The sequence below is a fragment of the Eretmochelys imbricata genome, chromosome 1 (assembly GCF_965152235.1).
Source record: "Eretmochelys imbricata isolate rEreImb1 chromosome 1, rEreImb1.hap1, whole genome shotgun sequence".
Taxonomy (NCBI): domain Eukaryota; kingdom Metazoa; phylum Chordata; order Testudines; family Cheloniidae; genus Eretmochelys; species Eretmochelys imbricata.
The window spans coordinates 9788546-9800609 of record NC_135572.1 but is presented as its reverse complement, the minus strand read 5'-3'; positions in this window follow the sequence as shown (position 1 = coordinate 9800609).

Genomic DNA, 12064 nt, shown 5'->3' with positions numbered 1-12064 from the left:
TCCCTGCTATCCGCACACCCTGTGTTAGACGTCGAGGCTAAGGGTTCTCACAACGCATTTTTTGGAGGCCTCAGAGTGCGGCCACCATCTGTTGCTGGGGGCCGCTCTGAATACTGTCCTAAAATACTGAATATACTTCAGGAGAAACAAGCAAATCTGCACGTATACATGTCCAAATCATTGTCATTTATTTATATAGGATTTATTTTTTGCAGACTCAATAATAAAAATAATGTACAGTTGTCTCTATTCTTTACTGGACCTAAGCAGACTAGACACACAAATCAGGCACTTTGCACATTCTTGTCTTTTTTCTTTTCGTTTCTTTTGTTTTTTTGGCTGTTTTTTTTTTGTTTTTGTTTTTGTTTTTTTTTAAGACTTGCTAGCTACTAAGTCTGCTGTGAAAAGTGATATTAGCAAACACGCAGGTGTCGCTTTTCACAGCAGACTTACTCAGCCCCGGCAAACCTGGGGACAAATTAAGTCCTGGATGGGGAGGTGGGTAGGAAGGCAGAGGGGGCCAGGGCGATTGGAGACTGGGGGAAGCAGCAGGAGCCAGAGGTAATGAGGGACATGGGGAGCTTTGGGCCAGAGCGTGACCAGGGAATGGAGCCCAAAGCCCCAAAGCCCGGAGAAGGAGCCCGAAACCCCGTGGTTGAAGCCCGGCCCCACCAGGTCCAGGAAGGTGGGGAACTCACACTGGCTGTCCGCTCCTCCAGCTTTTGTGTCTCCAGAGGGAGGCAGGGCCCATCCCCAGCTGGCGGCCCCGGGAGAGGGGCTGCTGCTTTCCCGCAAGAAAGCTACGGGTGGCCACATGCGGCCAGGGGTGGCTGCATTTGGGAAACGCTGGTCTAGACGCCCTATGGAATGACTGGGGAGAGATGGGATCCACATAGGGTTGTCAACCCTCCGGGGTTGCCCTAGAGTTTGCAGGAATTAAAGATTAATCTGTCCTGGACGATTAGACCCTGGGATGAAACCTCCAGGAATATGACCAACCCAAACTGCCAACTCTGGATCCACAAAAGCCAGCGCGAGCCCAGGGGAGATTCCGAGGAGAAGGCTGTGTCCTCAGCCCTGCCCCTCGCATGGAGACAGGGGCTCACTCTGGGTCGGAGGGAGGTGTCGAGCTGGGCTCCGGATCCACAGCCAGGATCCCTCTCCTGGAGGGGAAGTGCTTAGCGCCATGCAAAACAGCTGGCAGGTGGAAGCAGCTGCCCCCCCTGTGTGGGTGCTCACCCCGGACCTGGGAAGCTGTGGTTTGATTCCCCCCTTGGCCTGCTGAGGAGAGAGGCCTTAAAAAGGCATCTCCTCTCTCTCCAGAGCAGGGCCAAACCCCTGACCTCTGGGCTAGTTGGAGGCAGGGCTTCTGGGATCTCTCCCAGTGAAGCTGTTCCACTGGGTATTCAGGAGTGACCCCGCAGCCCAGTGGGGCGGGCACCCACTGGAGGGGTGGGAAACCCTGCTCTACTAATTGCTTTGCTGTAGCAGGCAGAGAGGAGAACTGAACTGGGGGCTTTGCATCTGCTGGAGCGGGGGACGTTAACCACAGGGCTGAACATTACCTGGGAAAACGCAGCCCCCAGCCTGGCTATCCTGTGTGAGGCTAGCTGCTCTCAGCGCATAGCTGGTGGCTCAGGCCAGGTGTGTCCCGGCTTAGCTCCCCCTGGGACTTAGGCGTGAGATAGGGTGCCTGACAATGGGATTTAGAAACCTCAGTCCATTTGCAGAGCTGGGCCTTGGGCTCACTTCCTGAGGCATCCATTGACCTGTTGCATCACTTCTGCCAAAATGCTCAACCTCTCTGAGCTATATTCATCTGCTCTGTAGCTGGGGTGGGACAAACTGTTATTGATATGGGTGTTATGTTGCCTTGAGGGTCCAGCCGAGTTCAGGGCCTCATAATTCAAGGCCATAGTTAGAGACAGTCCCTGCTCCAAAGAGTTTACAGGCTAATTGGGGGGAAAGGGAAGACAGGAAACAGAGATGCCATAATTCACCCCCCATCAGCTAGCAGACCCAGGACTAGAACCCAGGTCTCCTTAATGCTACGCCAGTCTCTCTCTAAGCTGCTCTTTGGATGTTGCTTTGAACCCTTTGGAAGAGCTGACTTGGCACAGTGGGGAATATGTGAGGCAGCAAGGGCTAGTGGTTACAGCCAGATAAGCCGGCTACTCACCTTTGAGCACTGGGAGAGAAAACTCCACCTAAGCACAAATTGTTCCAGTTCTCTTCCCTCCGCAGAGGTGTTACCACAGACCCGATCAAACTGACAGGAGTCATTCACTTGAGTAACCCTCAGGGTAATCTCAATGGGATCCTGAGCCCTGCAGCTGGTCAGGGGTCCGTGCCCTGGTGGAGCCAGCTGTGGGGGTTCTGCACACCCAGATCCAGCCAGCATAGCAAGCCTGTCACACTGCTCTCCCTTTTGAAAAAGACCCATCCTCTTGTGTATGTATCAAACCAAATAAAACTCCGTAAACACAATCTTCATGCCAGGCTGGTGTCCCGGGACTTCAACTGCTCCGTTTGGAAAGGAAGTGTCACTAGCAATAAGCAGGGGTGCCACAATTGGATTGGGAGTGTGTGGGCCCCTGGCTTGGGCCTCTGGTGATAGCTTGGCCATCACGTGGTTCCTCCCTTTTACTATCCCCTCTTCTCCAGAACCAGGAGAAAGGGCCCATAATTGAGTCCACGCTTTCAGATTCGAGGTTGCGGTGCTAAATTCACTACCCAGACCAGTCCAGCTTCCATTGTGCAGTTCCAAGAATGCATGGCACCAACAAGTCACGCTTCCCCAACACCCCATCAAATGGCTCCATAGTGCTCTCTCGTCTGTCATTGTTTGCTACGCCTGTAACCTGGGCTGGAATAACCCCTTCAACAGTGAGCTGAAGGGGCAATGTCTCCGCCAAAGTTACCCTACATACACCAGTGGCATCATTCCAGCAAATTACAAGGCTGCATTTTCCAATTATAGGGCATGTTTTATCCCCATGTTAAGGGGGTTCAGAAAATCAGTCCCATAAGTCCACCCCTGATCAGAGTCCCATCCCACAGTAAAATCCCAGACTAATTTAAAGTTGTCAATTTCTATAGATTTCCTTTTACAAAAGCCATGTTGGCTTTTCCCCAACATATTTTGTTAACCTCAGATCTGTCACTTAAAAAGAATGGCTCAGGTGTGGGAATCTCCCTCACATTCTCTACAGTGAAGACCGATGCAAAGAATTCATTTAGCTACTCTTTAACGGCCTTGTCTTCCTTGACTGCTCCCTTAGCACCTCAGTCGTCCAGTGGCCCCACTCACTGTTTGGCAGGCTTCCTGCTTCTGATGTGCTTAAAAAAAATTTGCTGATAGTTTTTGGGTCTTTTGCTAGTTGCTCTTCAGATTCTTTTTTGGCCTGCCTAATTATACTTTTACACTTGACTTGCCGGAGTTTATGCTCCTCTCTATTTTCCTCAGTAGGATTTTGTTTCCAATTATTAAAAGAGGTCTTTTTTCCTCTAGCCACCTCTTTTACTCTGCTTTTTAGCCATGGTGGCATATTTTGGTCCTCGTACTGTTTTTTTGATTTGGGTTATACATAGTTTGACCTTCTGTTAAGGTGTTTTTAAATAGTGTTCATGCAGCTTGCAGGCATTTCACTCTTTGTGACTGCTCTTTTCATTTTCCATTTAACTGGTGTCCTCATTTTTGCATAGTTCCCCCTTTTCTGAAGTTAAATGCTACTGTGGTGGGTTTCTTTGGTATTTCCCCCCCTACACATTTAATTACATTGCGTTGGCTATTACTGACTGACTCAGGTATATTCACTTTCTGGACCAGGTCCTGTTCTCCACTTGGGACTAAATCAAGAATTGCCTCTCCCCTTGTGGGTTCCAGGACTAGCTACTCCAAAAAGCAGTCGTTAATTGTCTAGAAATGTTATCTCTGCATCCTGTCCTGAGGTGACATGTACCCAGTCAATATGGGGATAGTTGAAATCCCCCATTATTACTGAGTTTTCTATTTTTGTAGCCTCTCTGATCTCCATGAGCATTTCACAGTCCCCAACACCATCCTGGTCAGTCGTATATTCCGACTGCTATCCTATTATTATCCAAGCATGGAATTTCTATCCATAGAGATTCTCCGGTGCAGTTTGATTCATTTAAGATTTTGACTATATTTGACTCTCTGCTTTCTTTCACATATAGTGACACTCCCCCGCCAGCACAACCTGCTCTGTCATTCCTCTATGTTTTGTACCCTGGTATTGCCATGTCCCATTGATTGTCATTATTCTACTAAGTTTCCGTGATGCCTATTGTGATGCTGGCAGACCAGGTGGCAGCTCATGCCAAGGCCCCTAGGCCTCACTGACGGCTGACAGATGCACAGCTGGAAACGAGTCCAGCTCACCTGTGTGTTGGCAGTGTTGAAGCAGACGTTAGGTTGCTAAGAATGTGTTTAGCCTTGATGAAAAACTTGGAGGACGCTGCCTGCATTGATCTCACGTATCACATCTGCAGCCCAGGGAGGAAAGTGACATTGAGTGTTTGTGTAACTCACCAAGCGGGAAAGAAGTGTTGATTAATGGAGGGTGTGGGTCCTCTGCACAAGGCTCACTGAAACCAAGTGAGCCATTGTGAAACATCATTTCCCTCCCCCAGCCCCCAAAGAGGAGACGGACGCCAACCCTTGTCCAATCAGTTTGAACTCTGAGAGAAAGGAATAAAACTCCCTGACCAGAAGGATCTGTATTCCTGTGCTGTTGTGTAACACCGACAGACCCCGGGTCGTCGGGGAGGGGGGCGGGATTGAACCTGGGACCTTTGGAGCTAAATGCATGAGTCTCGTCTGCATGAGTTAAAAGCCGTATGGCCCTTAGCTCAGGCTGTAGAGAAGACTCATTAATCTCTCTCTAAGGGGTCTCGGTGCCACTAGATGGGACAGAGCACCGCACCCAGGAGGTGTGTGGGTTACACTTGGACTTCAGGGAGAGGGCAAGACTTCTAGGCATGAGCAAGCACCCCTGACTGTTCACCTTGGCTTAGCCCTAAGGACCTATAGACCTGGCTTCTTATAGACACTTCTATTACCTTTCGGAACCTAAGACTGTAACTCACTGGTGTGTCTCTGTTACCTGCTATAACCTGGTACGTAACTCGCTCATCTCCTTTTCCTAGTTAACAAATCTTTAGTTAGTCTGCTATAGGATTGGCTAGAAGTGGTGTCTTTGGGGAGAGATCTAGGGTACAACTGACCTGGGGTAAGCGACTGGGCCTTTGGGACTGGGAGTAACGTGAAGTGAGCTGTAGCTCACGAAAGCTGATGCTCAAATAAATTGGTTAGTCTCTAAGGTGCCAAAAGGCCTCCTTTTCTTTTTGTGAACTTTAGTGTGATTTGTGGTGTGAGGGACTGTCACGGAGTGTGGGGGAGTCCAGGCCCTGCACCCCTCTTCCTGGGATTCACTGCGACTCTCAGCCAGCCAGTAAAACAGAAGGTTTATTGGACAACAGGAACACAGTCCAAAACAGAGCTTGTGGGTACACCCAGGACCCCTCAGTCAAGTCCTTCTGGGGGAGCAGGGAGCTTAGACCCCAGCCCTGGGGTTCCCTGTGTTCCTCCACCCAGCCCCAAACTGAAACTAAACTCCCCCAGCAGGCTCCCTCCTGCAGCCTGTCTTCACATTCCTGGGCAGAGGTGTCACCTCCCCCTCCCACTCCTGGCTCAGGTGACAGGCTCTCAGGTCTCCCATCCCCAGGGCACATTCCCAGGTCAACACTCCCCCCTCCCTGCTGCATCACATCCTCACATCTCTCCCCCCTTCGAGACTGAACTGAGCGGGGTCACTGTGACCTGTGACCTGGGGAAGTTTGGGGCCCCCTCTCCGGGATTGGCACTTCCCTTCACGTGGACCACGTCCATGTCGTAATCCTGCAGGAGCAGGCTCCATCTCAGGAGTTTGGCCTTGGCTCCTTTCATCTGGTGCAGCCAGGTCAGGGGAGAGTGGTCGGTGTAGACGGTGAAGTGTCGCCCGAAGAGATAGGGCTCTAGTTTCTTGAGGGCCCACACCATGGCCAGGCACTCCTTCTCGATGGCCGCGTAGCGTTGCTCCCGGGGTAGCAACTTCTTGCTCAGGTACACGATGGGGTGTCTCTCCCCCTTTTCATCCTTCTGCATTAACACCGACCCCAGTCCCGTGTCTGAGGCGTCGGTGAACACCACAAAGGGCTTGTCGAAGTCTGGGTTTGCCAGAACTGGGCCACTGACCAGAGCCTCCTTCAGCGCCTGGAAAGCCTCCTGGCCCTGCTCGGTCCAGACCACCTTGTCTGGCTTCCCCTTCTTGCATAGCTCAGTGATGGGGTGGCTATGGCACTAAAGTGGGGCACAAATCTTCGGTAGTATCCTGCCAGCCCAATAAAGGCTTGGACCTGCTTTTTGGTGTGGGGAGCAGGCCAGTCTCTGATCACCTCCACCTTGGCTGGTTCCGGCTTTAGGCGGCCGCTCCCCACCCGATGGCCCAGGTAAGATACTTCAGCCATCCCCACCTTGCACTTCTCCACTTTTACAGTCAGCCCAGCCCCCTGGAGTCGGTCCAGCACTTGTCTAACCTGGGACACATGGTCCTCCCAGGTCTGGCTAAAGACACAGATGTCATCAATATACGCCACGGCAAAACTCTCCATCCCCCTCAGGAGCTGGTCCGCTAGGCGCTGGAAGGTGGCCGGCGCTCCCTTGAGGCCAAAAGGCAGGGTCAGGAACTCATAGAGCCCCAGAGGGGTGATAAAGGCCGATTTCAGCTGGGCATCTGCATCCAGCGGCACTTGCCAGTAGCCCTTTGTAAGGTCCATGGTGGTAAGGTACTGAGCTCCTCCCAGCTTGTCTAGGAGCTCGTCCGGCCTGGGCATGGGGTAGGCATCAGATACAGTGATGGCATTGACCTTTCGATAGTCCACACAGAACTGGACCGACCCATCCTTTTTGGGGACCAGCACCACCGGCGAGGCCCAAGGGCTGGCCGATGACTGGATCACCCCCAAAGCCAGCATGTCCCGGACAAAGAACAGGAGTACTTGTGGCACCTTAGAGACTAACCAATTTATTTGAGCATGAGCTTTCATGAGCTTCATCGGACGAAGTGAGCTGTAGCTCACGAAAGCTCATGCTCAAATAAATTGGTTAGTCTCTAAGGTGCCACAAGTACTCCTTTTCTTTTTGCGAATACAGACTAACACAGCTGTTACTCTGAAACATGTCCCGGACCTCTCTTTCCAGGTCCTGAGCAGTTTTCCCTGTGACTCGGAAGGGGGAGCATCTTATCGGTGGGTGCGACCCTGTCTGCACCTGGTGGACAGTCAGATTAGTGCGTCCAGGCTGGTTGGAAAACAGCTGTCGGTACGGATGCAGCACCCCCCTGACCTCAGCTTGCTGGGCAGGGGTTAGCTGATCCGAGAGGGGAATTGTTTCCAGGGGGGAACCAGCTCTGGTCCCAGGGAATAGATCTACTAAAGGGTCATCTCCCTGCTGCTCCCACGGTCCACACACGGCCAACACCACATTCCCCCTGGCATAATATGGCTTCATCATATTCACATGATACACCCGGCGGTGGTGCGCCCGGTTCGACAGCTCCACCACATAGTTTACCTCATTGAGCTGCTTGACAACCTTGAAAGGGCCCTCCCAGGCGGCCTGTAGTTTGTTCTTTCTCACAGGGATGAGAACCATCACCTGATCCCCGGTGGCGTAGGCCCGGGCCCGCGCTGTGCGGTCATACCAGACCTTCTGCTTCCTCTGAGCTCTGGCCAGATTCTCCCTGGCCAGGCCCATGAGTTCAGCCAGTCTCTCTCAGAAGATCAGGACATACTCCACCACTGACTCTCCATCGGGAGTGGCCTTCCCCTCCCATTCGTCTCTCATCAGGTCCAGTGGGCCCCTTACCCTCCTTCCATATAACAGTTCGAAAGGCAAAAATCCGGTAGACTCCTGGGGCACCTCCCTGTACGCGAACAGCAGGTGAGGTAAGTACTTGTCCCAATCCTGCGGGTGCTGGTTCATAGAGGTTTTCAGCATCATCTTTAGCGTCCCGTTAAACCTCTCCACCAGCCCATTGGACTGGGGGTGATAAGCTGAGGCCCAGTCGTGCCGGACCCCACATTTCTCCCACAAGCACCGGAGCAGGGCCGACATGAAGTTGGAGCCTTGGTCTGTCAAGACTTCCTTGGGGAACCCCACTCGGCTGAAAATGGTCAGGAGCACATCAGCCACGGTGTCTGCTTCAATGGAAGCTAAGGGCACTGCCTCGGGGTAGCGGGTGGCAAAATCTACCACCACCAGAATGTGTTTCTTCCCCGACCGGGTCGTCTTGCTGAGAGGCCCCACGATGTCCATGGCCACCTTCTGGAAAGGCTCCTCTATGATAGGCAAGTTTCAGAGTAACAGCCGTGTTAGTCTGTATTCGCAAAAAGAAAAGGAGGACTTGTGGCACCTTAGAGACTAACCAATTTATTTGAGCATGAGCTTTCGTGAGCTACAGCTCACTTCATCAGATGCATACTGCTGCAGTTTCCACGGTATGCATCTGATGAAGTGAGCTGTAGCTCACGAAAGCTCATGCTCAAATAAATTGGTTAGTCTCTAAGGTGCCACAAGTACTCCTTTTCTTTTTATGATAGGCAAAGTTCTCAAAGCCGCTTTCCCCTTGTCCCGGGCCTTCCCCACCCTCTGACAGGGGGTCACAGGATCGGCAATACTGCCGGACCGTGGTAAAGACCCCGGGCCAGTAAAAGTTCTGTAGCAACCTCTGCCGGGTGCGCCGGATTCCCTGGTGCCCTGCGAGGGGGATGTCCTGGGCCAGGTACAGGAGTTTGCGGCGATACTTCTGGGGGACCACCAGCTGCCTCCTGGTCCCACAGGACTCTACTTCCCTTGTGGGAGCCCATTCTCGGTACAGGAACCCCTTCTCCCACAGGAACCTCTCCTGGCAGCCTCTCCTCATGGTCCGCACCACACCGAGGTCGGCCAGGTCCCTGAGCTTCCGCAAGGAGGGATCTTTCCTCAACTCGGCCTGGAACTCAGCGGCTGGGGAAGGGATGGGGCCCGGTTCCCCCGCAGTGGCCAGGTCTGAGGCCTCCACCTCTCTGAGCCGTGCCCCTCGGCCCTCCCTCCCCACCAGGGTAGGGTCCTGCGCCTCCGGTGTGGTACCCTCCCCAAGGTCAGGGTGCAGTGCCCCTCGCCGGCTCTGGCTACGGGTGACAACCAGGGCGGTCTGGGGTTTGCTTGGCCAGTCCTCTAGGTCTCCCCCCATCAAAACTTCAGTGGGCAAATGGTAGTGTACCCCCACATCCTTGGGGCCCTCCTTGGCCCCCCATTTCAGGTGTACCCTTGCCACGGGCACCTTAAATGGGGTCCCGCCCACCCATGTCAGGGTCAGGTAGGTGTTGGGCACCACCCGATCTGGGGCCACCACCTCGGGCCGGGCCAGCGTCACCTCCGCGCCCGTATCCCAGTATCCATTGACCTTCCTCCCGTCCACCTCCAGGGGAACAAGGCACTCTCTCCGGAGGGACAGCCCCGCGCCCACCCTGTAAACCGAGCAGCCTGAGCCCAGAGCCTCCAGCCCTCTGGCGGAGCTGGCCTGGGGTACTCTTCCCTCCTGAGCAGGTGGTAAACTGGCAGCCCCCCTTGCCTGGGCCGTCTTTCCCTCGTCCAGCTGGGTCCCTACCCAGTTAACCCTGGGTAGGTTGGGTCTGCTCAGTTTGTCCCTGAGCCCGGGGCACTGGGTCCGTACGTGGCCTCTCTGGCCACAGTGATAGCAGCTCAGGTCACGTTGGTCCCCTCGAGCGGGTCGGAGGGGCCCAATTCCAGGCGTTCCCCTTTGGAGGGGGTTCTCCCTATTTACCCGCTGGGAGGTCCCATGGTGACTCTCTCTCTGCATCGGGGGGGGGCCTGTTCTTTTGGGACTCCTCTCGACTACCCCCTGATCGACTGTTCACAAACTCGTCGGCCAGCTGCCCTGCGTGCTGGGGGTTCTCTAAGTTTTTGTCCACCAACCACAGCCTCAGGTCGGAAGGGCACTGTTCATACAGTTGCTCCAGTACGATTAGGTCAAGCAGGTCCTCTTTAGCTTGGGCCCCAGCTGTCCACTTGAGGGCATATCCCTGCATCCGGTTGACCAGTTGTAGGTAGGTGACCTCAGGCGTTTTACGCTGACTCCAGAACCTTCTCCGGTACATCTCAGGGGTCAGCCCAAATTCATGGAGCAGGGCCTGTTTGAACAGTTCGTAGTCCCCTGCCTCCGGCCCTGTCATCAAGCTGTACACCTCCACGGCTTTGGGGTCCAGTAATGGGGTGAGGAACTGGAGCCTGTCTGCAGGGTCAACCCTGTGCATCTCGCAGGCATTCTCAAAGGCCGTCAGGAAGCTATCTATGTCCTCCCCCTTCTTCCGCTGGGCCAGGAAGCACTTATCAAAGCTCCTTGCAGTCTTGGGTCCCCCCTCACTCACCGCAGCCAGGACCCCACTGCTCCTCAGCCTGGCCAGCTCCAGTTCATGATGTCTTTGTTTCTCCTTCTCCTGACGTTCCCTCTCCTTCTCCTCCTGCTCATGCTGACGTTGTTTCTCCTCATGTTGACGTTGTTTCTCATGGTCCTCCAGCTCCCTCATTTTCATCTCCCTCTCCCATTCCAGCCACATCTGCTCGAGGGATGAGGAGCTCCCCTGGGAGGATCCCTTGCTGGCTGCTGGGGTCAGGGTGCCCTCAGTATTTGCCGGGCTTCCCCCACCCCCTCCCCCAGGCATAGGTAGGAAGGGTCTTGGGATGTCCTCGGCAGCAGTCTGACCCCTCCCAGCTCGGTCAGGCCCCAGGGCCCACGCTGCGTCCGCCGGGCGGCCTCCCTCAGGGACAGGGATCGGGTCATCCAAGCAATCCCTCTCCTCCAACTGGGCAATCAGCTGTTCCGTGGTGGACCTCCCAATACGCAGCCCCCTCTGCTTGCACAGCTCCACCAAATCGCTCTTAAAGCGTTTAGCGTACATCTCCCTGCTGGCCACTCGCAGGCCGGGCAGCTTTCTACCGTTTCCAGGAAAAACCCCTCGTGTGCCAGTCCTTCTTGAGGTCACTACCTCTTTGCCAGGGTCAAGCTGCAGACTCCTCCGCCCCTGGGACCGCTCGCTGCAATCCCCCGGGGGACCCTGTTACTGCAAAAGTCCTTCCCTGGTCACACACTCCCAGGGGTTAACCGCCCCCTGAAACTGTCTCTCGCTGAATCTTCAGCACGCCTGGTCCCTGTCAATCCCCCTTCGTTTTACTATTCCCCAGTCACTTACTGCAGGAAGCGCTGTTCACGGGGTGCAGTACATCCCACCGCTCCCACCAGTTGTCACGGAGTGTGGGGGAGTCCAGGCCCTGCACCCCTCTTCCTCCTGGCTCTGGTGACAGGCTCTCAGGTCCATCCCCAGGGCACATTCCCAGGTCAACACTCCCCCCTCCCTGCTGCGTCACATCGTCACATCCTCTATTCCAGCTTGTGTCTGCCATGAGCTGGGCAGCTCCAAAGAAGACCAGAGGGCCTTGCTCCAGAGCCGTGCTGGGCGTCACAGTCCATGAGAGTTGCCGGTGCTCGGCACCGTTCACATTCATTCCCCACATTTGTAGCCCCCGTGGCTGCATCTAAACTTCTATTTTTCTTCACCTCTCCCCCAGGGGCAGCTCCAAGGAGTCTATGGCCTGATGTCTAGGTCTCGGTGACAAGGGGGTACAAGCTCATGTAGGCCAGGTCCATCAGATGTGTTTCAAGGCAGAGTGGTCTTGGGAAGGATGGTACTCAAGATAGGTGGGCCCAGATCCTCAGAGGGACTTAGGCATTGCAACATCTAACTTGTAGGTGCCTTGAAAGACCCTACTATCCGCACACCCTGTGTTAGACGTCGAGGCTAAGGGTTCTCACAATGCATTCTTTGGAGGCCTCAGAGTGTGGCCACCATCTGTTGCTGGGGGCCGCTCTGAATACTGTCCTAAAATACTGAATATACTTCAGGAGAAACTCACACCAGCTGCCTGCTCCCCCAGCTTTGT